The sequence below is a fragment of the Phaethon aethereus genome (assembly GCF_964289735.1).
Source record: "Phaethon aethereus genome assembly, chromosome: 3".
Taxonomy (NCBI): domain Eukaryota; kingdom Metazoa; phylum Chordata; class Aves; order Phaethontiformes; family Phaethontidae; genus Phaethon; species Phaethon aethereus.
This window is the reverse complement of record NC_138576.1, coordinates 17,530,120-17,557,455: the sequence shown is the minus strand read 5'-3', so window position 1 is coordinate 17,557,455 and position 27,336 is coordinate 17,530,120.

The window sequence follows — 27,336 nt, the reverse complement described above, 5'->3', positions numbered from 1 at the left end:
TTATCACAGTGAGGGTCCTAACTAGTGTTGTATCCCTCATCTGCTTTTTTTCTGAACTAAGCACTTGCTAGTGATGTGGCCAAGATGCAGTCTTCTCAAAAGGTCATCAGCACCAGACTTCAGTATGGGATTGTAGTGGTAAATCAGCTTGCCACCATCTAGAATACTGAACACCAGCACGGAGCTCTTTGCCAGAGCACAAGAAGGCAGGTAATGGCTGCAACAAAAAACGAGTAGCTGGCAGATTAAGTTGGGATGTCAGCAGAAGAATGTGGGATATTTTCAGAAGAAGGATGCACCTACTGTTATTCTGAAAGGGTTAGACTCCTCCAGCAACTTACTGAGTCAGCCTCCAAATTGAGTTTAAATCTGTGTCAGTTTGCAATTAACATTGGTTGTAAGAGCAAGCCTAGTTAACGCTAGTTTACAAGCTCTCCTACAAGGATCCTAGGTGAAGACAAGGATGACATCCTTCCTTCAATGGCACTGAGCTCTTTCTTGGTTCAGAAGGCTGAAAGGAAGGAGGTGGAAAACCTTGTGCCTCCTTGGCTTGAGCCACATCTGAATGTGCAGTATTGCCCTTTTTCATTCCTGCATTAGTGTTTAAGTTGTAATACCACTGTTGTACTAGTCCTCAGGCTTCAGGAGCTCTCTGAATGCACTGGAGAAGAAATCGCCATTCACAGCCAGACACGGTTACTGTTTATTGTGTATTGAGTGTTCAGAGTAAGTTTGTGACAAGCACTATACATAAACTCCTAAGCCTCTGACATCCATCCAGCTGGAGTTAGGCATGGAAAGGGGAAGACAAAAAGCCCTCTCCCGGCTCATCCCTTGCTGTAGGAGATCACTTTTGTTCCATTTCCCCACATTCTTTGCATTCTTTTGCAGTCTGGGCTGGGTCTGGAGCGAGAACCAGCCAGACCATGAGCCTCCTGCAAAGCCAGAGGCCTGAGGCACAGGGATGAACCTTAGCAAACGTTCACCTTCAGGAGGGGCAGTGTGCCTTGTGGAGCATCTCCCTCTTTCCACTGAAGGTTTAGGGATCTGTGTCTGCAAAGGAGAGGGAGCATTTGGGACAAATATCTTCTGTTCAAATCCCTTTCCCCTTTAATGCTGGGGAAAGATTCCCTTCCCAGTGAAAACAGCAGGACCAGCAGTAGATTTGGTCCCTGAACTCAGGACATCTTATTACCTACCTTCCCATGTGAATGTCACCATTCGTGTTCCCTCAAATCTGGGCAGAAGCTTCCTAGCACACTTCCAGGAGGATGTCACACACATTTTAAGGTACGCTACAGGCAGTATGACTTGTATGTACAGTAACGGGCTCACTCCCATTTCAGTTGCAAGCTTTCACTGCCTAATATTTGTGAGTAGCTTAGTTCCTATGGTAATGCAGGTATACATCTCCAGGATGGATGTGTTCTGAATGCTGTTTGCTTTCTCCAAGCATTCGTCCTTTGAAGCATTTGTCCAAAGGAGACAATTGCTTTGTAATGCCCAGCAAAGGACAGCTTGAGAAATCACAGTAACCTGCTCCAAGCCAGGTTCTGAGCTGGAGGGAATGTGGCCAAAACACTGCATCCCACTGTCCTAGTTTCAGCCAGGATAGAGCTGGTTTTCTTCACAGAAGCTAGCGTGAGGCTGTGTTTTGGATTTGGGATGAGAAAATGTTGATAACGTGCTGATGTTTTGAGCTGTCACTAAGCAGTCAAGGACAGTCCAGCTTCTAGTGCTGGGCTGCCAGCGAGCAGGCTGGGGTGTATGGGGAGCTGGGAGGGGACACGGCTGGGACAGCTGACCCAGGCTGGGCAAAGGGGTATTCCATACCATACAATGTCATACCCAGTACGTAAACTGGAGTTGGCCGGGGGGTGGGAATCGCTGCTCAGGGATGGGCTATCGATCACTGGGCGGTGAGCAATTGCTGTATTGGGCATCACTTGTGCTTGTACATTCCTTTGTCAGTATTATTATTGTTGTTATCATTGTTGTTTCCTTCTCTCTTGCTGTCCTATTAAACTGTTTTTATCTCAACCCACGAGTTTTTTCCCAATTCTCTCCCCCATCCCACTGGGGGAGGAGGAAGTGAGCGAGCGGCTGCGTGGAGCTTAGTTGCCGCCTGGGGCTAAACCACGACACCACCACGAGGGAAATAAAGCTGGGAATGTTGCTTTTTTTCCTGCTCAAAGCAAGCAAAGTGAAACAGAAGTCTCGCAGCCTTTTGCATCAACCTAATTGAATAGAAAAATGAAGGGCATCAAGTAATCTGGACTTTACAGCTGAAATTTAATCTCTGCCAAAGCATTTCAGGGGTGTGCATCAGCATTATAATCCTGGTAACGGAACTGGCACGCTGACTTGCACTGCCCTTGCCACAAAGCACCCTGGCAATTTTCCTTCTGTCCTCATCCTGTCCTTTTGTCCCACCGTGAGGGAGACTGAGCCCATGTTAAAACTCACGGTCCCGTGGTGAAAGCGTGCCTGCCTCACCCAGATGTGTCAGTTAGCTGTTAAGTGACTATAAGCAGTTTAAAGGCAATTATGTGAGGTGGGAATCGTGTGTTTTCAAGCATTGCTCTGCAACAGGCAGTGATGCTCTGCCCGTAGCATCTTTGGGAAGCTCCTACCTATCGCTTTGTCATCACGACTGTACTCGGAGCATCAGAAGGAGTATCCCTGTCGGTATGTGGATACTGCTGCATTTGTTTATTTAGTCCCTTCCATGCCTCCATCTCAGCCCTTTCCAGAGTTACAGAAGCTGGGAAGGACATTAGGATCTTTCTAATGAAGAAGTGTTTGGCGCATAATGTACTGCTTCAACAGCCTCCTGTATGTGCAGCTACTCAGGGTGAGCAAAGCTTTCCTGCGTGCACAAATGGACGCAGCCCTTGCTCACATCATCTTCCACTGCCTAGATTATATGCTTCTAACAGCCTCCGGCCCAAAGAAGTATCACATTTCTTTCATGGAGTTTTTCAAGCTTTGTCTGGTTAATGAATTAGATTTAATCCCTGCTTCAAGCACTGCTTGAGAGCTTGTTAAAACTGAACATTAAACATATAAGTTATATTCCGACACTTCATTTAATTTCTTTCATTTTGCACTTAATGCAGCATCTTGCTTTTGTTTAAAGTCCGCTCCCTCACCTGTTTTTTTGGTGTACACCCACACAATATTTAAATGATTGAGATTGCTCTGTGGCAGATATTTAAGATATTTAAATTGCAAGCTAAGGACTGGTTTATAACTCATTGTTTTAGCTGAAATCATTAGGAATCCTGAAGCACTGGTTGAGCCTTAGGGCTGAAACACTGCTCAGCTCCTTTTCAAGTTTCAGAAGTTCAGCTTTCACCCACAGATCTGAAGTTCCTAAAAGTTACAACTGCCTTGGTTTATGAAAAAAAAAAAAGAGAGAGGTTGTGTTAACAGATGTCATGCAGTTTAGACTTTTAATTCCTTGTTAAATACCTGAGAAGCATCATTATAGGCTGTGGGAGCTGGGCACTGGCTGATGGACTCTGATGCCAGGAGGGAAAGCCAAGCTAAGGCAAGCCAAGCCACAAGTGGAGCACGTTTCACCCTCCAGATCCTTTCAGCAGGTCCTTTCCTAGGGCACAACTTGTTGTTTACAACAGAGGAAATATTATAACTAAAACACAGTCCCCAGGGGGCACTTCCCTGTCTCCGTTAACCGGAGGAAATGAGACACACCTTCCCTGTGACCCGAGAAACTGCTTTCTAACGTGCCACACAGACCTGAGGTGGGCAGAGATGCCAAAACCATCCTTAGGCTGCTGCTCTCTCTTGTGAAAAGCTGCAGCATTTGTTAACGCGTGTGAGCTCCTGGACACTGAGATGTAAAAAAGCAACGCAATGCTTTCGAAGATTCCACCAGGCCCCTTGTCCAATCCAAAGGCCGCGTATTTCTCTGACATCTCTTGAAATAAGAAAAGCAATCCTCCTTCCTGGTGAGCTGAAAGTGGCGCTGCATGTTGATGTGGATACGCTGCCCTATTTGTAATGTGGATTGTTTCCCATCAGTTGCAAACCAGAGCTCCGCTTCGTGGAGATGTTACATGAGCCCTTAAAGCACTTCGGTTTTGGTGGCCGCTGGGGCTGATATCATCTTGTGAGGGGTTCTCCGAAGTTTGCAGGAGCAGTTTTCAATGGGACAGCAAGTCTCTGTTCCTCTGGACTATAAATTGTGTCCTTAGGTGGGTCTCCCTATTCAGACTTTTGTTACTGAAAAAGTCAGTATTTTACCAGTGTAGCTGTCTGCATCTCAATTTTGAGGACAACTAATATTTCAGAAGTGCTGAGCATCCATGATTCCTGGGCTTCTGGCAGCTCAGTTCTGAGTTTCAATTGATGTATTTAACTATGATATTCATCACAGAGTCATAGAATCATAGAATAAGAGAATAATAAAATCACAGAATGGTTTGGGTTGCAAGGGACCTTAAAGATCATCTAGTTCCAACCGCCCTGCCATGGGCAGGGACACCTTCCACTAGACCAGGTTGCTCAAAGCCCCATCCAGCCTGGCCTTGAACACTTCCAGGGATGGGGATAGGATATTCATCCTGCATTTGTTATGCAAGCCATGAAATATTTTTTAAGAAAGGTCTTTTATTAACAATAGGCCAAGTTAACTTGCAATGCTTTTTACCCCAAATATTTTGATCAGAACTTGCTCTTGATAAATGCTAAACACTATGAAGGAAGGAAATCTTTTCCATCCCTTCCAAGATCATCAGCACGCTGTCAGGCTTATGAGTAGACTACAGGAGAACCCTACACCTTGACTTCTGGAGGCTGCTGGGATCCTACCGCCTGCAACGAGGCTCTGAGCAAGATGCTCAGGCCAGGCCAGGCCACAGCAGCAGAACCCTCACCTAAAGAAAACATCAAAAATACACCAGTTAAAGTAGTGTTGCAGAATGGTGCCCAGCTCTAATTAGCAGAGGTGAGAAAAACAACAGGAAAAACTGGGAAAAGCCTGAGAAGGATTCTCCAAAGGTGGTGGTTTGAAATCTGCCCTTATATAACTTGTTGAAGTCACCAAATATGAAAAAGGTCCAGTGAACTCATTCAATTTTTTATTCTATAAATAGTTTCCTCTCTCCAGCGGCATGATTTTAAGGCTTAATAGTGGTTTGGCAGTTTCCAGGGAAAAACCTGAACGGTCTGCCAGTTTGCTGCGAGGGAGGAGCAGAGGGATGGCGAAACACCCTTCGACTCATTCGCACCGCAGCCTACGGACTTAAGGTTTGAACTTAGCCCCTTCGTGGGATTCAACATGTCTGATTATTCGGAACACATACGAAAGCCTAAAGCTCAGGGGAGGCTGCCTTCCCCAGCGCCCTTCCTGGCAGCCCGACAGCGCGGGAGCCTCCGCTGCTCTCCCTGCGGGGCTCCAGCACCTCGGCAGGAGATGCCTGTAGTTTTAGGCACACCAATTTCTGCATAGTTTTTTCAAACAGGGGAAAAGCACCCAAAATGTTTTTAGGGTTTTTTTTTACTGATTACCCCTTACAACGTGCTTTCCCAGCTCAGTTCGGTGTTGCTTGCTGGAAATGCAGAGTTAAAGGAGGCAGTGCTGGAGTTACTAAAGGAGCCAGGCAGGAAAGAGAAAACAATGGCTTGGATAAAAACCATTCCCCCAGACCGAAACAGATAACCAGCCTGAGGAGGATGAAGAGAGATCCCTGAGCTCCAGCCCCCTGGCTGGGAGGCCCTTTGGGAAGGCTGGGGAGAGGGGGGAAAGCTGAACCGCGAGCGCAGGAGCCCTGCAGCAGGGGAGGGAGCTGGGGGCTGCTGTGGTGTGTCATGGGAAGCTGGAGATGGAGGGAGCCGGCTGTGGGTGATGCTGGCTCTCCTGTGGCTCCCGAGGATGAGCAAAGGGGGCTTGTCTGGGCTGGGAACAGAAAGGATACATGTAGGTAAGACGTATGTGCATGCCTGGGGCGTTATGCCTCGGCCATGTCTCCCTTTGATTTTTGGTGGGGATGAATTGAAAAGGTTCCTTGGAAGGAAGTTGAAGATTCATAGCAGTCGACTGGTAGAAAGCAAACCTTTTTCTGGGAGAGCTGTAGCTGGTCACAGCTTAGCGTGAGCCTTGGCAAACCCCTCCAGGGAAGGAGGGACACAAGCCCCTCTGCTCAGTTAGCATGCCCACTGAGACTCCAGCAAGGAGGACGGTGTATGTGGTCCAGCAGTCATGACAGCACCAAATTCTCATTTATTGCTTACTGCTGTTAGTCTTCAGTTCAAAAATCATACAAACACATCAGAGTCATCCCTACCTCTGCTGTGGATCCCTTGCTCGGAGGAGGCCCCGGAGTGAGGTCCTTGGAGGGCAGTGGACAGGCTGAAGTTGCAGACCTGCTTCGTGCCACTGACACAACCGTGTGTGCAAAGCAGGCACACCAAGGGGTCTGCGCCCTGGCCTGACCCCAAAGCACCTCTGTGCATGGTACGTGCTCTCCTACGCAACAGGGAGAGCCTGCAGGGCTGATGCTCCTTCCCACTGCCATCGCAGGTGCAGCCAGCCCTTTCCTTTCAGGAATGTACGCCGCTCAAACCAGAAAGGGAGGAATATCCTCTCCAGAAGACATCTGAGAGGATCAAACAAGGAGAAAGAAACCTCTCAAGATTATCTTTATAGGAGTTTTTCGTGGGTCCCTCCTGCCATGGCAGGAATGGAATTCTCCCACCAGTAAGGCACAATGCCAGCATTCATCTCCCACGGTTCTGTCTGGGTTTGCCTGTGTCCTCATGTACTAACATGGCCCAGGTGATCTACTCAATATGCCAGTTGTCCTAGCTCTTCTTCTTCCCGGTTCTAAAAATGTTTTTCCATTTAGTTTCAGATCCCCTAGGATCTTGCCTCCTCTTAATAGTGTTTTCTGCTCCAGGGCAGAGCATCGTCATGGTCATCTAGTGTTCAGGTCTCCATCCATGTTGTGGGGCACCTGTACATTTCCTGTGGCAATGGGATTCCTTGGCTTCACAGCTGGCCCAGGTTTTGCCATGGGCTTGTCATGGATGCTCTGTGTGACCCATATCCCCCAGCTGGGCAGGGAGAAAAGTTCTTCTCCAAAGACAGCATCCTACATTGCTGTGCTGCAGTCCTTGGAAGCTCTGTTCATAAATATCTTGAGTGAGGTGTTTTCCATTCGTAAAACTTTCTGTGATCTTTCACCATTTGCCTTTTCTCATTTTCATTCACTGTGCAGAGAAGAACTTTTTTTTCTTTTAAAAAGATAAGGAGGATGTATGTTGTTAATTAACAAATGTATTAAATGTTTTGTTAAGGAAAGTGTTTTAACAGGCACTCCTGGTTCCATACGCTATTTCCTTATGACAGCTTAGGTGAAAAGTGTTACTTGAGAGTAAACATTATATTCTTATGCCAAGACAAAATGTCTCTCAGCCCAAGTCATTACGTTTACTTGGCTGTGATCCTGATCAGAAGAGTAGTGAAACTAGTTCATAAATTAACTTTTATATCACCGGCCTGATGAAAGACCAGAGTCCGCAGACTTTAAAGATTGTGCATAGCACTATTTTGTGGAAGTTGTGCTGTTCATATTAATATCCTGGCCAAATTTTTATGCAAATAATTAGAAGTTGCCATATGGACTGTCCCCTGCATTGAATGGAACCTGGCAGTGCTGAACTTAGTGAACATTTGGGGTTTGATCCTCATTTGGGGTAAATTGCGTTTGATACATTGACTTCATTGTGCCTGTATTTGATATGTCTGTATGGAAGCAGTGGTGATTTGGGCTGTGTTTAGACATTTACATATGACTTAACGTTATACTATTTACATATACAGTACAGTGTATGGGAACACAGTATGCTCTTTGTAGTCTGATAAATTGCCAGCGAGCTTGCAGGTCTGATGCAATGTACCTGTGATCAGGGACAGCTGAATCAGGGATTGAAAATGAGCTGTCAGAGAAGATGTCATGAAACCAGGCTCAGCCTACACAGCGCCAGCTCGTCTAACCTTTGGCTGCGGGGGAAAAGGCGGGGACACCTTCTCCCTTCTCCTGTGGTTTAGTATCTAAGATGACTGCATCAGTGCCTGAAAAAATGAGAAATAAAAAGCACTCTGTTTCAGTATTCCTTTTCCTCCATAAATCAAATGGTATTCTGGGGGGATTACAGTCCTATGGAGTAAGCAGCTTGACATTGAATAATTTTGTTGGAAGTTGTGAAGTGAAAAGGGGAGAAAGGAAATTTCTGTTCTTTCTTCTTTCCCCAAAATTGTTGCCCTCCTTCTTGGCCAGATAGAGAGGATAATTCAGACACAATGGGCTTGTTCCCCTCTCACACGCAGCAGCACAAATCAATAACTCTACCAGAGTCAGGACTCATCCTCATGGGGAGTCAGACCACTGTAATTATAGAGATATTGCTGCAGTTATGCCACATAATCTCCCATGTGGATCCTCTTATTACAGGATAAAAAGTGATTTTTTTCAGCTTAGTTTAAACTGCCTCTTAAGAAATATCAACTGTGTTGAAAATGGCCACGGTTCATATTGGAAGAGAAACGCTTACATGGGGAATTAGGTCGCCAGCATGATTAATTAAATTCACACCTTTTTTTATGCTGGTGTAATTCCCCTTATCCATGGTTAGTGTCAGGTTCAAGGCAGTGCTAATCCTTCTCACAGCCTTTTTAAACTTCTCTTGAGAGTCTGCTGCTAACGAGCTGTCCAAACAGAGAACCTTATTTCTGACATTTGAACAGGAAGGTGCTTTCTGCTGCTGCACCGGGGCTGGGCAAAGCCAGCTGGTGTTACCACGTCCCTGAGACTTCAAAGCATTGGACAGCGTCCAGTAAACATTACTGTTCCCAGTTTTACATCCTTGTTTAACAGTGCTTGGTACAAAAAAATGAAATCTTGGCCCCACTGAAGCCAATGCCAGAAATTGGAGAGGGTCGGAGCAGGGCAGGGTTTTGCCCAGAGACCACAGGGAAGTTCTCCACGTCCTACCTGTGTCTTGGTTCCCAGCCCTGGGCTCACTCTGTCAAGCAACAGTTTTCTTCTAAAAGAATTAGTGAATTCCGTAAATCTTCCTCCATGAGACAGGTTAGTTTTATCAGCTCCGATAAGATGCAACTGCATGCACAGAAACTTGCTCAAGTCTCTGCACGAAGGCTGAGCTGGTAACAAGGACTGATTTTTAGCCCCGCAGCCAATTCTCCTGGTTGTTTGTCATGACCTGCTACACCTTGGAAACCAGAATGATGCCCCTTCCACTTCTCAATCTGACTAGCAAAAAAGATGCCATATTGTCAAATATTACAGTCAGCAGTCTCGGTGACAGAAGGGCTGTTGTTCAGCACACCTCCCTTGGCTGGCAGGATGCCGTGCACCGTGCCGTCGGCAGGGACCTGCCCCGGGGACAGAGCGGTGAGGAGAGCCCGCTGTTGGCTGTTAGTGCTTACATTTTGGGTGAGGTGATGCCTTTTTATTCTCTTTAAAAGGCAAACTGAAATAAAATGGGTACTCTTCATGTGATTATTAAATATACGTGTTCCTGGTTTTATTCTGTCAAGAAAATTAAATCCTGTGGTTTTGCTTTAGTGTGTGTAAACCTTTGAAAACTTAGGTTAGAAAGAAGTGCAAAATGTCTGTTAAAGATGCTGAAAACACTGTGAGTAAAGATGAACCAAGAAATAGCTTCTGCCTCCCAGTTTGGTTATATGAAGGTTCAACACCTGAAATTTGAGGTCAGAAATCTGCCTCGTGCATCCTAGGGCTCTGGTAGTTTTAAATTTGAGATAAGATGATGCCCATCATTGAACAGGAGAGCTGTTGATTTTGGGTTTTTTTTTAAGGAAAAGTGTGTTAAATTATCCTGTCACTGACTGAGCCAGTTTTGACCAGTGCCTTACTATATGTAAAAAATGTTAAAACCTGAATCCTGCTTTCTCCATAAGAAAGTGCACCAAAATCCCCTTCTGCTTTCTTTGGTGAAGGACAACATGCAGCACCTGTGCAGGGATGATCCCAGCTTAGAAATGGTGCCATACTCACGGATCACAGCTCAGTGGGGCACTGGCATACAAAGTCAGGGTGGGATCAGGCTTGGGTTTTGTCTCTCTCTTGGTACAGTTTTCTCTCACCTGAAGTCCTAGAAGGTGAGGCAAGCTGAAGTGTATTCCTTGCATCACGCCCAAAGCACAGCTCCAAATTTTTATGGGTGTGCTGGTTTTGGCTGAGATAGAGTTAATTTTCTTCACAGTAGCTAGTACGGGGCTGTGGTTTGGATTTGTGCTGGAAACAGTGTTGGTAATACAGGGAGGTTTTTGTTACTGCTGAGCAGTGCTTACACACAGTCAGGGCCTTTCCAGCTCCTCACACCAGCCCACCAGCGAGTAGGCTGGGGGTGCACAAGAAGTTGGGAGGGGACACAGCTGGGACAGCTGGCCCCAACTGACCCAAGGGATATTCCAGAGCATATGATGTCATGCTCAGCATATAAAGCTGGGGGAAAAAGGACGGGGGGGACGTTCGAAGTGATGGCGTTTGTCTTCCCAAGTAACCATTACACGTGATGCAGCCCTGCTTCCCTGGAGATGGCTGAACCCCCGCCTGCCCATGGGGAGTGGGGAATGGATTCCTTGTTTTGCTTTGCTTGTGTGTGCGGCTTTTGCTTTACCTTGTTAAATTGCCTTATCTCAACCCACGAGTTTTCTCTCTTTTACCCTTCTGATTCCCTCCCCCGTCCCACCTGGGGGGAGTGAGCAAGCGGCTGCGTGGGGCTTGGTTGCCGGCTGGGGTTGAACCACAACAATGTGATAGATACAGAGCAGCGTCCCATGCAAGAAGACACCATTCCAGCTTGCATCCGGACCAGAACAGTTTCTGTGACCAGACTTGCTCATCTTTCTCAGCCTCTAGTAAGCTTAGAACCCCATAACTCTGCAAATAGAGCCCAAAGCTCCGGGCTGCGTGAGAGCTGATCTGTAAACTTGATGATGAATATTTATGGTGCAACAGGGGCTCACTCTTTAGCTGCGATTTTTCAGGCACTAGCTCAACATTGTGCAAACAGCTCTAGAAGTCCTTAGGAGTGTGTCCCTTTCTGCTCCAAACTCAGACGAACATCTTTGACCCTGCAGCACACAGAAGCGATGGGGACGTTACACATCTGAAGCAGCAATATGCCGCACTCTTCCTGGACAGAAAGAAAAGTATCACAGCTGATGGATGTCGATCACTTCTGCATGTTACTACATGGATGGATGATGTACAGGAGCGTACAATAATGTGCCTTTCCCTACAGTTTGTGTCCGTTCCTTTTCTCTTGAGGGATTCTTACGTACTAGACCTGCTTCCTCAATACTTTGAAATAATTTTATTGACCTGGTACTCTTGGCATGCAGAGGTGATACTGCTGATCTGAGTCACTCCCATGGGATGAAGTAATGCCGCTAATGGCTTCCCTACGCGCTGGGGCGGCGGTGGCTGCTCTCCCCCGTAAGGCTGGTGATCCAGAGAGAGTGCGGCTGATCGTGGGGGGCTGCTCCTCCTTCCAGACCTCGCTCCTGCAGGAGGCTACTACATTTTCCTAGTCTTCATTAAATTGATTAACCCCGTTTCTTCAGGCTTCCTTTATGCTTTCTTCCCTGTACGTCCTGCGGGCAAATGCCACAGCCTGACTCTGCTGGTTGATGGAGACGTGGATTAGTAAATCCAGGTTTCCTTCTTATGCTCCGTGTGAGCATCTCCCCTGCGCAATAGGTCTTCCCTGCCCTCCCCGCAGGGCGTAAGCTCCCACCACGCACTAAGAGCAAGCTTTGGCCAGTGGCAGCTCCGCACGTCACATTGCTCCGTGCCAGCGGGGTGTCCCTTTTCCCTTGGGGGTGCCCATACTGCCTCTGCTTCCTGCCTATGCCTGCATCCCTCTGCATCCTTCTGCATCCTTCTGCGTCCTTCTGCATCCTTCTGCATCCTTCTGTGTCCCTCTGCACATCTGGGTGGCAGGAGCCAGGTGTTGGGCCAGCAAGCAGCCTGCTGCTCCTCCGGCTCCCCTCATTGGGAAGCAGCCAAATCTGATGAAGCAAGGCTCGCTGGAGGCTGTGCCCGCTCTGTTTGCTCAGAGGCCATTCACACTGTGTGCCCTATATATTTTTTTTAATTATGTTGTCCCTGGCTGAAGAGTTGTTCATTTGGAACAGGCAGGTTTTCCTCCAGTGCAGCAGTGTACTTACAGCCCTGCTAGAGCTGGCACAGAGAGCATGCATCTGGGGGGCATGCCCAGGTGCTCAGACAGGCCACTGAAACATTAAGTTTCATTTATTTTTTAAATCTACATTTTCTATTCTATTCTATTCTATTCTATTCTATTCTATTCTATTCTATTCTATTCTATTCTATTCTATTCTATTCTATTCTATTCTATTCTATTCTATTCTATTCTGCTCTGTTTTTCATAAAACATATTTAAATTTTATATTGCTCATGATCCTTCTCCCCTCTGGCTGGGAGCAACCCTCTCTGGCAGGATGTGGCCCCAGCAGCAGGATCTGTGGGGGGGCTGCCCCTGTCCTGGGGACCACGGAGCACGCCGGGGACCTTGTGGCTGATCAATTCTTATCTGCCCTCCTAAAGCTGATAAAAACAGGCATAGAGCTATAAAGCGAGCATAAACTTGGCATTATCTGATACTATTAACTCTATAGAAATGTAATTACGTGTTGGTGTCAGATCCAGATCGTAGACATACCAGTGGTTTATCTCTTACTGCACAAATCCGACATTGATGATGGCATAACTGCAGCCACAAATTCTCATAAAAAAATGGTCTTCACCAGGACTGATGGCTACGGGAGATGGTACCAATGCTGTTCTGCGATATGAAGGTCAATCAAAAGAAGGATGTCACTTTTGGCACCTCAGGGAACTGAATGAGTTTTTCAGAAGTTTTGCATCACTGTGAACAGTAATTTTTTCTGTGAGCACTGATACCATTGCATCCCTCATGTTCAGCTGCCATTTGCCATCACCACAGAATCATTAAGGTTGGAAAAGATTTTCAAGATCATCAAGTCCAACCATCAACCCAGCACCACCATGCCCACTAAACCATGTCCCAAAGTGCCACATCAACACGTTTTTTGAACACTTCCAGCGATAATGACTCCACCACCTCCCTGGGCAGCCTGTTCCAATGCTTGACCACTCTCTCCGTAAAGAAAATTTTTCCTGATATCCAGTCTAAACCTCCCCTGGTGAAACTTGAGGCCATTTCCTCTCGTCCTATCACTAGTTACTTGGGAGAAGAGACCAACACCCACCTCACCACAACCCCCTTTCAGGTGGTTGTAGAGAGCAATAAGGTCTCCCCTCAGCCTCCTCTTCTCCAGACTAAACAACCCCAGGTCCCTCAGCCGCTCCTCATAAGACTTGTGCTCCAGCCCCCTCACCAGCTTCATTGCCCTTCTCTGGACACGCTCCAGCACCTCAGCATCCTTCTTGTAGTGAGGGGCCCAACACTGAACACAGGATTCGAGGTGCGGCCTCACCAGTGCCGAGTACAGGGGCGCAGTCACTTCCCTTCACTACTTTCAAAAGAGATTGAGATGATACAAATCTGTGAGGATGCATGTTTCCACAGACATAAGTCTTCCAGCACATAAACAAAGCAGGAGCTTTTTGAAGATGGTGCATGTTTGAATGAAGTAGGTAGTGTCATGGGCTCTCATAAGATGCAGTTGGGGTGTGAGTGGTCTACAAAATCCCTGCACCCTCCCCAGACTGTTCATAAATCACCTGCTGGATTTTATCAGAATGCTAAAGAGGCTGAAGCAAGACTTGCTAGCCTTTAAACCTCTGATTTAAGTGGAGAAACTTACTGGGAAGGCTGTGAAATTCCACAACTAGCTTTGTAATAGAAACACCCACATTCGCTCAAGAGCAGCAGTACTTGCTTGTCTGAAGTCTTCAGATTTCTTGTGCATGCTGTGACATTTCCCTTCCATTTAATGGCATTAATCCTCGGCTGGGATTGCCTTGGCTTGTTGCTGGGACGCTCTTCTGCCCAGCCTTTCGCTACGGCTGAACAAATGAATACTTTGTGGTATGCAAAACTTGCCGTTTGGGTATTATTTTTGCCATGTGTTTTTTTAAATCCCAGTACCACTTTTCTCCCTCCCCTCTCTTTTGTGTGTTATTTTCTGTGTAGCGCGAGCCCATCTGCATTTAGTTGGATGAGTGGGAACTGTGGGCACGCAGCAGTACATGATCCCTTCTATTACATAATTAAATTGCCATAATGTATATGACTTAGGTATATGTCTGAACAAGTTGCTATGAATCATACATTTTTCAGCCTGAAACTGCCCTATTTAGCTTTTGTTAATCATTACACTGTTCATACATTTTGAAGGAAAGCTTCCCTTTGCTTCAACTCCAAAGGCAAAAAGATGGGAAGGGTGAAGCACGTTTCCATCTCAGTTTTCTAGTGAAATATGAACAGAAGGTAAATTACACCACGTGCAGCTGAGATCAGAATCTGGCACAGTGTCTCTGTGCCCCACGATAAGAAGTTTCTGTAGTCCCAATCTACTGAACTATCAGTATCAGCAAGCAAGTAGAAGGGTAAATGTTGCAGTTCAACATCTCAAATATTTTTTGGGCACAGATCTGCAGGGTAAGTAGATGCTTTATAAAAAGCTGGCCCTTAAATCTATTGTTTTCTTCTTCTACCAGTTGCCACTTGATTAAAAAAAAAAAATCCTGTTCTGAACAAATCCCTCCTTGTCTTTAGCAGGATCCTGCTGTGAGCAAAATCCATCTTGTCTTTATCAGGAGCTCTGTCTGATCAGAGGGCGAGGATCCTGCCAAAAACATGGGAGAGATTTGACTACAACGAAATGCAGGAAGTCAGTGGTAAAGGGAAAAAAAGCCAACGTCTGCTTATTTACTCTGTGTAAAACTTTGTCTTCACTGCAGTTAATTTAGCTTTCACCATGCAGCTCAGAGCAGAGCTTGGTGCTCGAGTGTCTGAGGTTTTCCAGTCCAGTTCGTGTTTGCAGGAAGGAGATGGGGTAGCTGAGTCGGTGTGCCTGGGGAACAGAAGCACGCGTGAGTCAGAAGCGACACATACCGCGCGATTAAAGAAATCCGCCTGCTTCGGAGAGCCCCTGCCACGGCGCCGGCGCCGTCTGGGGCGGCAGCGGGTCCGATGGGCTTGCGTGCCTACCCCGTGGGCGGCTGGGCAGCTGCTCCATCCCCGGCACCGGGATGGTGCCGGGGCCAGGGCTTTGTGTCCGGAGGCTGGCACCAGCCAGTAGGTCGCTCGGCGGGATCGCCTACCCTGCGGGTCCCAGTGGGGTCTCGCTGGTCCTCTCCCCAAAAGCCAGTATCAACAGGCAGCCTCTGTTTCAGACTGGAGCCCCGCTTTACTGTGGATTTTGGGGATTCACACTCCTTCCTTTGTCTCTGCGCTATTTCTGCTGTGTCAACCGCCGCACAGCGGTTGCACCTAAGGGACATCTTATTACCATGCAGAATTTTATACTGCATGAGTAATCGAACCTCTGCAATGTATTTTAGAGTCAGGCTTGCAAAACCTCTGGCGTAGCGAAGGGTCTGGCTGCCGTACAAAGGTAACGCAGAGTGCCGTCCTGCCCTGCGCAGGGGCAAGGTAGCGAGTGCACAGATTTTGATGAGAATTTAATGTTCTGTGTCTTGCAGGGCACTGCCTGCACGGGTTCAGCCTCTTTTTCCACGTTGCAGCATGGAGACTGCATGGAATGAATGGTGAATGCCATGTTATTTCTCCCGGTTTCACAAAGCAGAAAGAAGGAGCAGTTTGGAAGGGGAGGGGAGTCTTTGTCATGCAGATTAAAGCGCTTGCATTCATACAGACAGAGACTTTCTTGGCACAGCCTGCGATCTTTCTGCAGCTCTTCTTCTTCGATTATAAGAGTCGACAATGTTATTACTATTCCCTTCTTAGTATAAATGTCTAGCATGAGCTTATGTTTCATTCATTAACTGCACAATGGTTTTATTTAGAAAAGATTTACTAGAAAGCACAATTAGAAAAATATAGGTGCTGCGAAAAAGAGCAATCACCCTTTCCTCTCAGTGGTTATGGCAATATTTTCCTCTTGCATAACATATGGTTGCTATCCCAGGGTTGTATGTCACCTTGTAAACATTAAGTACAAATGTAGAGTCTCCTGACTTTTAGACTGTCTTTACTGGATAATAAAAATTAAAAAATGTTCTTACCTTGTATAGCAAACCCTAGCTGTCCACCCGTGTGTAAAATGCTACCGGTGATAAGGCAAGGTCGTACCCACCCTGAGATTGTTAATGAAAGGAAATCCCTGCTGGAAGCTGGTGATGGGAATGGTCTTCTCCAACTACGCAGAAGCAAATGTGACCTGTATCTTGCCTCCCAGGGATTTTCCATTCTACCACAGCTGTCTGGATATCTGTGCTGCAAGATACCCTGACACTCGCTGACTTTAGCCAAAGCTGAAAGTGCTCATCGCTTCTGAAACCATCAAGCTCTGAGAAGCTAAATTTCAGAGGTGGTTAAGCATCCTAACGATTAAGTACCTCGAGGATGCTAAGTACTACACAATATCTGACAGAATATGGTCAGTGGCACAAGCAGGGGGACAACCCTGGAGGTCAGTCCCGCTTCCCAGTCCCATGCTCAGCCCATGCCCCAACTCTGTTGCTCGGTCTCCCACTGCAAGAGTGATTGCTTAGATGTCCCTTCAGAATTGTAACACATTAAAAATACAGCGGCGTTGTCCAAGTTATTTCTTCTGTACAGCTTTTTCAAGCTATTTAAAAAACAAGTCCTTGATGTAATTCCAAATGTATATAAAATCACACAAACTGCTGTAATACAAGACTAACCCTATACGAAGGACATCCATATCCATCAGCAAAGCCCACTGCACTCTATCGTTTGAACATTAGAATCTGTTACAGGTTTGTCTTTGTGGGTGCAAAAATAAAAAAGAACCTTTTCTTGGCAAATATTATTGAATTATTTTTATTAATATTTTCTGATAACTTTTCCAGTGGAAATGATGTAAATGACCATCAAGGAGTGTTCCAGGTCTGCCAAGCTCATGAACTTTTTTAAAAAACAAAACCATCCAGCACCTTTGCTTTGATTCCCACTACAAGCTTTCACCCTGATAGGCCAGATGCTAGCTTTCTGGATGTTCCCTAAACCACTTTTTCTTAGGCAATTAATTAATTTCCATCTCATACTAATTACCCCAAGTTAGCCCTCAGCTTAGAGCAAGAAGTACTGAGCAAAGAAGTCATGCTTTATTTTTTGCAGAAATGAAGGACCACTCCAGAACGTGACATTTTCTTTATTATAGTGCAAAACACTATATAACTCTAAAAAGCAAGGGAGGCTGCTTCTGCATTTGTCTGTATCTTTACAGCTTCTGAGCAGTTCAGGGAAGGAATAAATGAGAAGGAACTGCAGAAACGAACAGCTATCATTTTCCCTACCGTATATTTTTCAATTTTTAGCACATTGAATTGCTTTCTGAACGGAGATTTGAACAAGATGTGCAATTAAGTGAAGCTGAAAAATGATGGCACCAGTTTAAATGCCCAAAGCCTGAAGTCATGGTTACTCTCAAATGTAGGTCCTGGCTTCTGCAGCCTGTAACAGGAGAGCAACCAACCAACCAGCCAAGGACCCCAACATTAGAAAACTGTCCAGATCATTGTCAGCTCCAAATCTCTTAGAAAACTGAAGTCAACATTATACTCATTCAGAAGGCATTCGTAATCAACATTTTATTCCAGTCAAATATTTCTTTAATTATTTCAAAGCATGTCTGTCTTTTTTTATCATTACTGATCAACCAAAACAAATCAATTCGGGTGTTAAATTAAAGCACTTCCAATTGAATCAAATGAGTTTTTAGCAAGACTCTCATTTTCAACTCCCAGTACAGCTAAAACACCTGCCTTGTAGCAGATAATAGTTCCTTTTGCTTAATATGCACAGATGTCCTGGAATACAAGGGATAAGGATTTGTGGGGACTTATCTTGTAGGTTCAAATAACAGTTCTTTTACTGGGTGTTTCTGTTGAGTCTTTTTTTAATGAACAGAAAGAAAAATAAGTCAAGAGAATATTATTTTGTGTTAAAGGTGGGGGATCTAATCCAAACCCCATGAAATGCAGAGCTTTTTCCTCTGCGTTGGGTGACCTTTGGACCGAGTGCCAGGCTATTTGCTGCAAAACCCAGCATTTTGTGAAGGCAGTCCCTACCCCACAGCTTGATTCGGTGCTGGAGCTGCCTGCCAGATCGATACCCCAAACTGTTCTGCCGACAGTCCCTCTCCGTGGATGGGGGTCATGATCCTGCTGCCGGCTGCATTTCCAGGCAACAGTTGGGAACTGCTGGGTTTAGCTGGGAGATCTGTGAGCATCTTTCCCCGGAGGGTCCGGTACCTGCAGAGGGCTGGGGCAGGCAGCGGAGCCCCACTGGAGCTCCGGGGGTGCCACCCTAAGGACGTGGGCATCCTCAGCAGGCATCACACCGCAGGTCTGAGACCTAACAAAATAGACAGTTGTGCAGTTTCATGTGGTTTCAAGGCATGCTCTTTCATGCGAACCTTTTAATAACCTGATTTGGTTACTTACAACTGACTTGCTAACAGCCATAAAGAGTCCTTAGAAGCAATATGAATTTTGTGCTGCTGAAAGGCAGCCCTGGTGACTGAAATTATTGCTCCTGCTTCAGGGAATGATCAGCAAAAACCTTCCCTGCCCACTGCTGGCAGCCGGCCTCATCTCTGGCCAGCAGGAGAGCTGCCTTTGAAGTATGAGGGTGAGTTACTTGGGAAGAGTGTGAGAGTCCTCAGAGTCTCATCTCACCCCAGGTTTATTGCCCAGGCAGCGGACTGGAGCGACTGTTAACGCTGACTGAATGTGCTGGGATCGGTCCGGCTGATCTGCAGCCTCTGAGACTTGTTTGCACCACGCTGGGGTGTTCAGGTCCTTGCTATGCGCTGTGTTACTCTTTCTAAAGTGAAGTTTGTTACCTAGAAAAAGAAATTTATTAAATCTAAAGCTCTTCATGGTTTAGGCTGAAGAAAGGCTTCCACTGCCCAGATTGTGAAGGTCTCTTATATGGCACATTCGGTTCGTAACGGATTGTCTCCTGCAGACTGCGCACTTACAGGCAAGCATTAGATCCACAGCTTTCACACTACTCTGAAGAGCAGACCCAAAAAAAGGCTTATGAGTAGTTGTGAACCAGCACAGTGTGCTTGGCGTAGGGACAGCTGGGTCCTGCCTCTACTCAGACACTGGGACTTCTGTCAAAATGTGTCCAAGGGGAAAGATGCTCTTGTTTGAGCCTCCTGCAGGCTGCAAATCGGGAAGTTTCTTGTGAATAAATGGCAGAGTACATCCCCAGAGAGAGCCTTACTTGTGGTCTGATCTCTAGGCAGAGCTCATAAAGCATTAATAAATTCTCTGTGCAGCTCTTCTGAAGGGCCGTGGTTTCCTCCACAGTGGTGCAAAGCCCTTCCCTCTGCAGCTTCCCCCATCGGTTTCTGCACTCCATCGGGGGCTGTGGACCAGTCCCCTCGTGACTCCCTTTTCTAGAATTTCAGTTATTTTATCTGCTCGATGAGCAAGTGATGTCTGCCTCTCCCTCCTTATCAGAGACCATGAAATGCGCACGAGTATGGAGAGCTGGACTCAAGAGGGCCAGGGAGCCCTCTTATACCTACCCCGGAGGAGACGGGCTCTGCCCCGCGCCAGCAGAAGAAGGCAGGACCCGTGTGAGTCTGCACAGTGATGCTCAAAGGGGCTGAATTCCCTCGGAGCTTGTAGTTTGGGGTGGCTGGCAGTGGTAATTAAAGAGATGCAAACTGTGATTAAATCTTGTGTTCAATGCTGCAAAGTAATGTCCATGTACAAAACTGAAAGCAAAGACAACCTTTCGTGAGAGTCTCTAGTTGTAATTATCTTTGGAACAGCAGAAAGGGAAGAAAAATTGGGTGGTTGTTGTCGTTGTTGTTTTCTTTAATGGATGTCCTCCACTGAAGGACGTTATCACAACAGTGATTTGGCAGTGGAGGTGAGTTGAAGCTGAAAGACCAGATGCTCAAATGGTGTAAAATGGTTTTAACTTCTTTGGAAATCAGTGGATCTTCATTGCTTTACCTTTACAACCTGATTCATAAGCCCCGACACCTTGTCTCCTGTTTCTAACTGCTAAAATCACTTTTTCTCTTGAATAACAATTCTAGGGTGTTATAAAAGAACTTTCACTAGATTAAACAAACAGAAAATTAAAACCTTGTGAACTAACAGATTTAACCCTCTGACTTACTTACCCTAATTCAGTCTTTGGGCAGTTTACTTTGAGGAAATGATATGACACGAAACTGGGGGTGAGGATTGTAAATAAAAAACAGCTGAATCACATAACCAAAAAAAAAAAAACCCAAAGAAAGAACCCCAACACTTTTGTTTTCAGAAGTGATTATGTGATACAAACTCTTTTCATTTGCTGGTATGGCAGCCCTGAGATAAAAGCTGACATAATGCATTGGGTTTTTTCCCAGACCATGTCTGTCACATCCCATCAGTGCTGTGAGGTGCTTCCCGTCCCCTTCCCCACCTGCTTCGGCTGCAGCCGTCAGCTGATGGGGGCAGAGGTGGAAGCTCTCCAAGCCCGGCAGCGCTGCACCTTGCTTGCTGCTGGCCCCTTACCCAACGGCCACAACATCTCCTTTGGCCTCGTCATCACGGAGTTTGGCGTTCCTGTAGATTATTCCCCTCTATCTTGTGTTTTCTTGATAGTCCCTGTTTTTTTCCTCAGTGTCTCAGGTGAGTTTAAAGGACTGGCTGTGATGGTCCTCAGCACTGCCTGTGTCGTAGGTAGGAGACCCCATCCCATGGAGCAGGCCAGTCTCTCTCATGCTCTGTCTTACCACCCCAGGCACAGTTCTGCTGTCAGCTTGCTTGTCTCCTTTCCTTACCCCCAGCCGATCCTCGCCTTCAGCAAAACTCGGCTGGGATGTGATGCTGTGCCAGACCATCCCATCAGAATGCATATGGCAACACTTCAAAAAAATGTGACAGAGTGAGATGAATAGATTTCATACCCTGATTTTCCCTAAGAATCTAGTAAGCAAACCTAGACTTGAGGGCCTCAGCATACCTTGCACAGTTTGGAGTGGATGCAATGACACAAATAATAATTGTGCAAGTGCAGACAACCTCTTTTGGACCAGAAGACTCCCAGAGGCCCCTTCCAACCTCAACCGTTCTGCGAACCTGTGCTGACGGTCTGGTGCCATGCAGTCGCAGAAACGCAGTCGCAACCTCCACGTAGCAAGTGCTCGCAGAGGGCTTGAGCCCCCGGCAGGGTAACGAAAGGGGTTGTGCTGAGGAGGGGGCACGGCCTCCGCAGCAGGTAGGCTCCCAGTCTGTGACGGCGCTGCACGGGAAGCCGGCACCTTACTCTGCCTCGCACAGAGACTTCGGTTTCCCCTTCCCCTCACCCTGGTCTGAGATATTCAGGACTGGTTTTTTCCCTCCCTGCGTATGGATGATGTCATTGCAATCACCATGACATCATCTCCCGGTAGAGTCACTGACGTGGGAGGGAAGAAGGAGCGAGGCTTGCTCGTGCCATACACGCACAAACGGGTTTGCTGCCGGCAAGTCTTGGGAGCGCTGACGCGGAGTGAAAATGTCAGCAGCCCTCGTAAAAATTTGATATAGCGGTTTTTACACTTCACCTTCCTGAAAGCAAGGATCAAAAAGGGATTGAACCCACTGGTGGATGAAACGATAAGGCTGGAGCAAACCGAGTGTGAACGTTGTCAGATTTATTTCTACGGTATTTTTAATTGAAGACTAAGTAAATAAATAAATAAATAAGTTTTCATGTAATTGCCAGCCAATATTCAGAAAAGTCTTGGCTCTTGGCCTTGGGAAACCATCTGTCTTATACCTAGCAGGAGTTTGCACCTAAGTAATCTTCTTTTTTTTTTTTTTTCTGGTCTGCTTGTCGTATAAGTTATTCCTCCCCCTGGATTTCCTCCATCTCCACCTCTTGCGAGGCCGAGCCAGTCGCATATGTCAGGTTTCAGCAGGCAGCAGGCTGCCTGCCCAGGTAGCAAAGTTAATGAAAATTCTCTTTTTTCCCATCCAAGCAAACGAGTTATCGTCCCACGTGCATGCAGGAAAGGCGTGATAGTCTCCCAGGCCAAGAGCTGTCTGATCAGCGGTGCATTCGTGAGTGTCCTGTCCTGCCTGGATCCTGAGGATTTACTGTGCTCGCTGACATCTTTATGAACATCCCCTTCATTTCTATTTCTTGCCTCAACATACTATCCTTGCTGTCGCACAAAATGAGGCAAGCTATTAGTACCACAACTGAACTGTAGACTGCACTTGTGTGTATATATATACGTGTAACAACTAGAAACATCACAACCCTCACTTTTTTTTTTTCAGATTTTTCTAATTTTTCTCTTCTCCAGAACTGCCCCAGTCCTTAGAGAAAGGGTTTCTTCCTCAGGAATTGAAGAGGTGACGCTCAAAATTAATTGTATTGAGTTGACTGATTCGAGCATGCCAGGTTTGCACATTATTCAACTTCCTTCCATTTTTAAAATGGAAGGCGAGGAGTTGCTCTAATGAAAGAGGTGTCCTTGGCACTGGGATAGTCCTTACCACAATGAGGTGTTCCCTGCTGGAAGGGGAGGAATTACCTCCCTCGTGGTAGGTGCTCTGGGGCAGGGAGGGAGCTGGAACAACTGTGTGGGCTAAAAGTCACAAGACAATAATGACAAAGAAGGAGGGGTGAGGGTTTTGTTTATTTTTGATGTCATTAGTTGTGAAGATGAATGGTTAGCAATACTCAGGACCCATGCACGCTCTGTTTGCAGGCACATGGCAGTAGGAGAGTGGTCAGGAGGGTAGTCCTGCTGGGAGATGGGATGGTGACCCAAGTCCTTACACCCAGCCTCCCCAATCCCACGCATGTTCACAGCGCTGCACACTGCCCCTGCTCCATCCGTGGGAGAAGCTCGCAAGCATCATGGGGCATGTGGTGCCACATGGGAGGGACAGCAGTTAGGAGCTTACCAACTTGATTGTGTAGATGAACCCTGGTCTTACCTCTCCCATCGCACAAGATATTGCACCAATCATCTAAGGAGCTCTACTGTTACTGCAGTTATAACAGCTACCCTAAAATAAGACAAAACAAAGACATGTCACTGTGATCCAGCTTAAAGCTGGATTATTAGTTCTTGCCAAAGTGTTTGGCACAAGGTTGGTGACATTCCCTGTGGCAGCCTGACACAGAGTGACTCCAATACAGCTCAGTCCCACTATAACGTTTCCGATTCTTTTAACCCAATTAAAAACATTAGACACTGAAGACACAGTCCAGCCTTAGTGAAGCTCAGCCAGCTGGCTCATGAAGCTGCAGTTCAGAGGTCAGAAAGACTCATCAGAAATAAATTGAAGGTATGAGAAGAAAGAGGCAGAAGAGGAGAAGGAAACAAAGGCATGAAATGCAAACTGCAAGAATGATTTCTACTTTCTATCAGGCCTTCAGATGGGGCAAGGATGCTGTAGTGCCAACAGAAGGGACCTCTATAGAGCAACGAGTTCAAGCTCTCCTCAGTCAGGGTCACCTGGGACTGTGTCCAGTTGGGTTCTGAGTATCTCCAAGGATGAAGAATCCACAAGCCCTCTGGTCAACCTGTTCCAATGTTCAACCACCCTTACAGTAAAAAAGGCTTTCTCTTATGTTTAAACAGAATTTCACGTGTTTCAGATTGTGCCCATTGCCTCAGTCACTGGGCACCATGGCAAAGAGCCTGGCTCCATCCTCTTTACTCCCTCCCAGGTATTTAAAGACATTGATAAGATCCTGTTGAGCCTTCTCTTCTCCAGGCTGAACAGTCCCAGCTCTCTCAGCTTCTCCTCATATGGCAGGTGCTCCAGTCCCTCCATTACTTTTGTGGCCCTCACTGGCCTTGCTCCAGTATGTCCATGTCTGTCTCGTGCTGGAGACATTCTCAGCTTCCAGGTTCTGTAACAGCAGCCTGGGTTTTGCCTCACAAATCCTTGACGAGCTATCAAATAATAAATAGCCAGGACACCTACAGATGTGTTAGCAAAAAGTTTGTAGTAACATTAATCAAACGTGAACAAAGTGTTTTGTGTGTCATCTAAGCATCAAAAGGTGGAGGTGGGCTAAGATCTAAGCATTATACACCTGTCAAAGCTGTACGAGCTCTCTTTTATTGCAAAACAAAGCCTCAGTGACTGTGTGGTCACCCCGAGTTCAGTCCTACCAGGGCAGTCCCAGAGCTCTCGCACAGAGGAGCCCCAGCACAGCTCTGTTGTCTGTCGAACAACACCGCAGCTCTTTCATCAGGCTCACCAACGTGATCAAAGTCAGTCTTTTTGGTGGCCCTTTATAACAACACAGATATAATGACTTTAATACTTATTCCAACATTTTTTCCCAGTACAGAAGGTGGATAATAACTGTACCTAGTAAGACTATTTGGATTTAAAGATTAGCCTCAAGGCATTTGTGAACTTATGCGTACAAAGGAGAAGCTTTATTCCTGAAAAATATCACTGTTACAATACAGAAGAGTGGCAGTGAAATGTAGTCATCTCCAAAGAGATGGATAGTGCTTCTCAGTGGTCAGGGTAAGGAAGGAGGAAAGGACTCAATCCCACTTCATTATATGACCTGGAATAAGCAATCCAGTATCTTTGCAGGCAAAGGTGGCCTGTCAAGTCTCTTCCGTGGAAATCTGTAAATCTCTTCATTTCCACCTTTGTGATAGAAAGAACTCAAATGACTTCAGTTTTCTTTTCTTTAAAATGAAGATACGGTTGCACTATGTCAGTTAAAGACTTGAACTTTTGCAAATGTATCGGGGATATTAAAAGCCTGGTACAAAAATATTGTCTTAGGATTTGTATATTCATCTAGCACCTGGTACAGAGTGATGTGGGTGCGTCGCTGGGAGCCTGAGGTGCCACACTATACAGATAATGATCACTCATAAAAGTACTGCTTATGTAGTTTAAACTGTATTGAGATAACCGCTCCTTGGTACAGCCACTCATTTTAAGGGTTGTTTTTTTTCTGTTGTAATTATATTACCGTAGTTAAAATGACTAAACACTTTGCAACTTAGGCCAAGCTTCAGAGGTGTTGCAAATTTAAGTGAAGTTTGATGGATACTTTGATGCAGTCAAATCATAAGCAGTTATTATGAATAAAACAAGAATATTTGTTCATATTTGGCTTACTACAGGATCTAAACAAAAGCTCCAGAGTATGTGTTTGGGACCAAACTCTTGATTCCTGCCTTGTTTTTCACTCTGTCATGCTTCCACTGAACTGGGTGAGGATCCTAGCAATGCCCCTGTGTCATTTTGAACTTTCCAGCTCCCACTGGCACCACTTTACATAGCAAAAAGCAATTTGTTTCCATTAAAAAGGACATTAAAGTGATGTAGCTGAAATTGTTTTGTGCCCTAAATCTATATAATTTGTTGCTCTTGAGCAATTTGGCTCAGCTTCCATTACCACAGACTGACATCAACAATCCATTTCATCTTCCAGGCCTGTCACATCAAGTATTTTTTACAGCACTGTTATAACTTCATTTCAGAAAGCAACTGTGACAAAGAAGGGGCTGCATTAGATTCAGTGTCAATAGCAATCTGATTTGCTCCTCAGAAATTTCATTAGCCAAAAATAAATTAGAAAGTGACATATGTACAGCATAAGTAGTTCAAAACCGTTGAGAAATTAAGCCCTTTGACAAAGGAGTGCAGTTTCTTGTGCATGTCCCAGTAGAAGCACCCTTAACCACTGATGCCTCCTTAACGGTGGCATGACCATTGCTGGTCCTGTCCTCTCTGCTCTTATCTGCTGCCAGGAAAATCTTTGTTTTCAGACCCACGTTCTCTGGAATTGCTTGTATCCCTGTCAAAGTGGCTGCTTCTCAAGTGAAGCATTTAAACCATTTAAAACTCTGGGTTGAAATAACAGGAAATTAAAACCCAGTGAAAGCAGCATCATCGAGTAAGAGGGATGCAGGCTTTGGTGAGGGGAGTGAGGGGAACACCCTTAGCACCCAATACAGTGCAAGAGCTGCTCATGGTTTCTATGGGCCTGGAGGCATTGGAAGGGGCTGAGACAAACGTATTCAGCTTCTCTATGCTTTCTTTAACATAGTGCATTATTTCTACTGCCTCTCTGCCCACTAGACGACTCTTTTTGCCTTTTTTAACCACACTGAGCACTCATGGTGCATTGCACTGGTTGCTCCAGAGTCACTTCTTCTAAGATGCAGTTTTTCTTAAGGCTGGTCTAGCTTGCTTGGGTCAGACCAGCTTTGTATTTGATTGCCTTTAAAAGCCTTGCTTTTGAAAAGTCTCAGTTTGGTATGTGATCCAGATCTTCCTGTCCTCCTCAACATTTCCTGCACTTGAAATTTTACCAAGAGTGATTTTGTGTCTCACAGAAAATGTATAAAAATTTTGGAGAGATACCAAGCTCCTGCTGATCTTCCTAAGATCCCATAGATAACAAAACTGTTTCATGAAGAAAATGCCTTTTGACCTGTTTATTAGTCACTTCTTAATCCACTTAATGCTTTATTAATATTATATATTAATAATTTCTAATCAGAATGCCAATACGGTGCTCAACAAAACACCTTGCTAAAATCTATTATGCTTTTGCAGTTATAAACCAAGTACATAATCTCCTCAGAGAATGAAATTTTCTCTTTGGCAGGCTTTATGTTCCATAATTATATTTCTACTCTTGTCCTTTATCAGCTTCTTTTTACTTTTTTGTCTAATACCACAGCTCACTGTCCTTCAGTCATTGGGGGAGTGCTAATCGGCTATTTTTTAATTTGCTACTACAACAGCCCGCTCCTAGACTTCAAAACCTGCTCAGGAAACTAAGGTTTATTCAACAGTACCAGCAAAATGGACATCTCGGCCTCTTACTGTCATCTGTCCCCCCAGCTATGACTTTTTCTTCAAAGAACTTAGTTTTCTTTATAAATTTCCTACATTTTATAATATTGGATTTTGATGCCACAGGAGGCATAAAACAGGGCAGGGTCAATATCTAATGGATGTTTTCCTTATGTTATTTACTGATATTTAAAAGGCATTTCAGCTCTGCTCAAGTAATGACACAGTGATGGCACTAGCACCCATAGGACGGGAGTGTGTCCTTGTGAACACTGCACAGTCCCACACC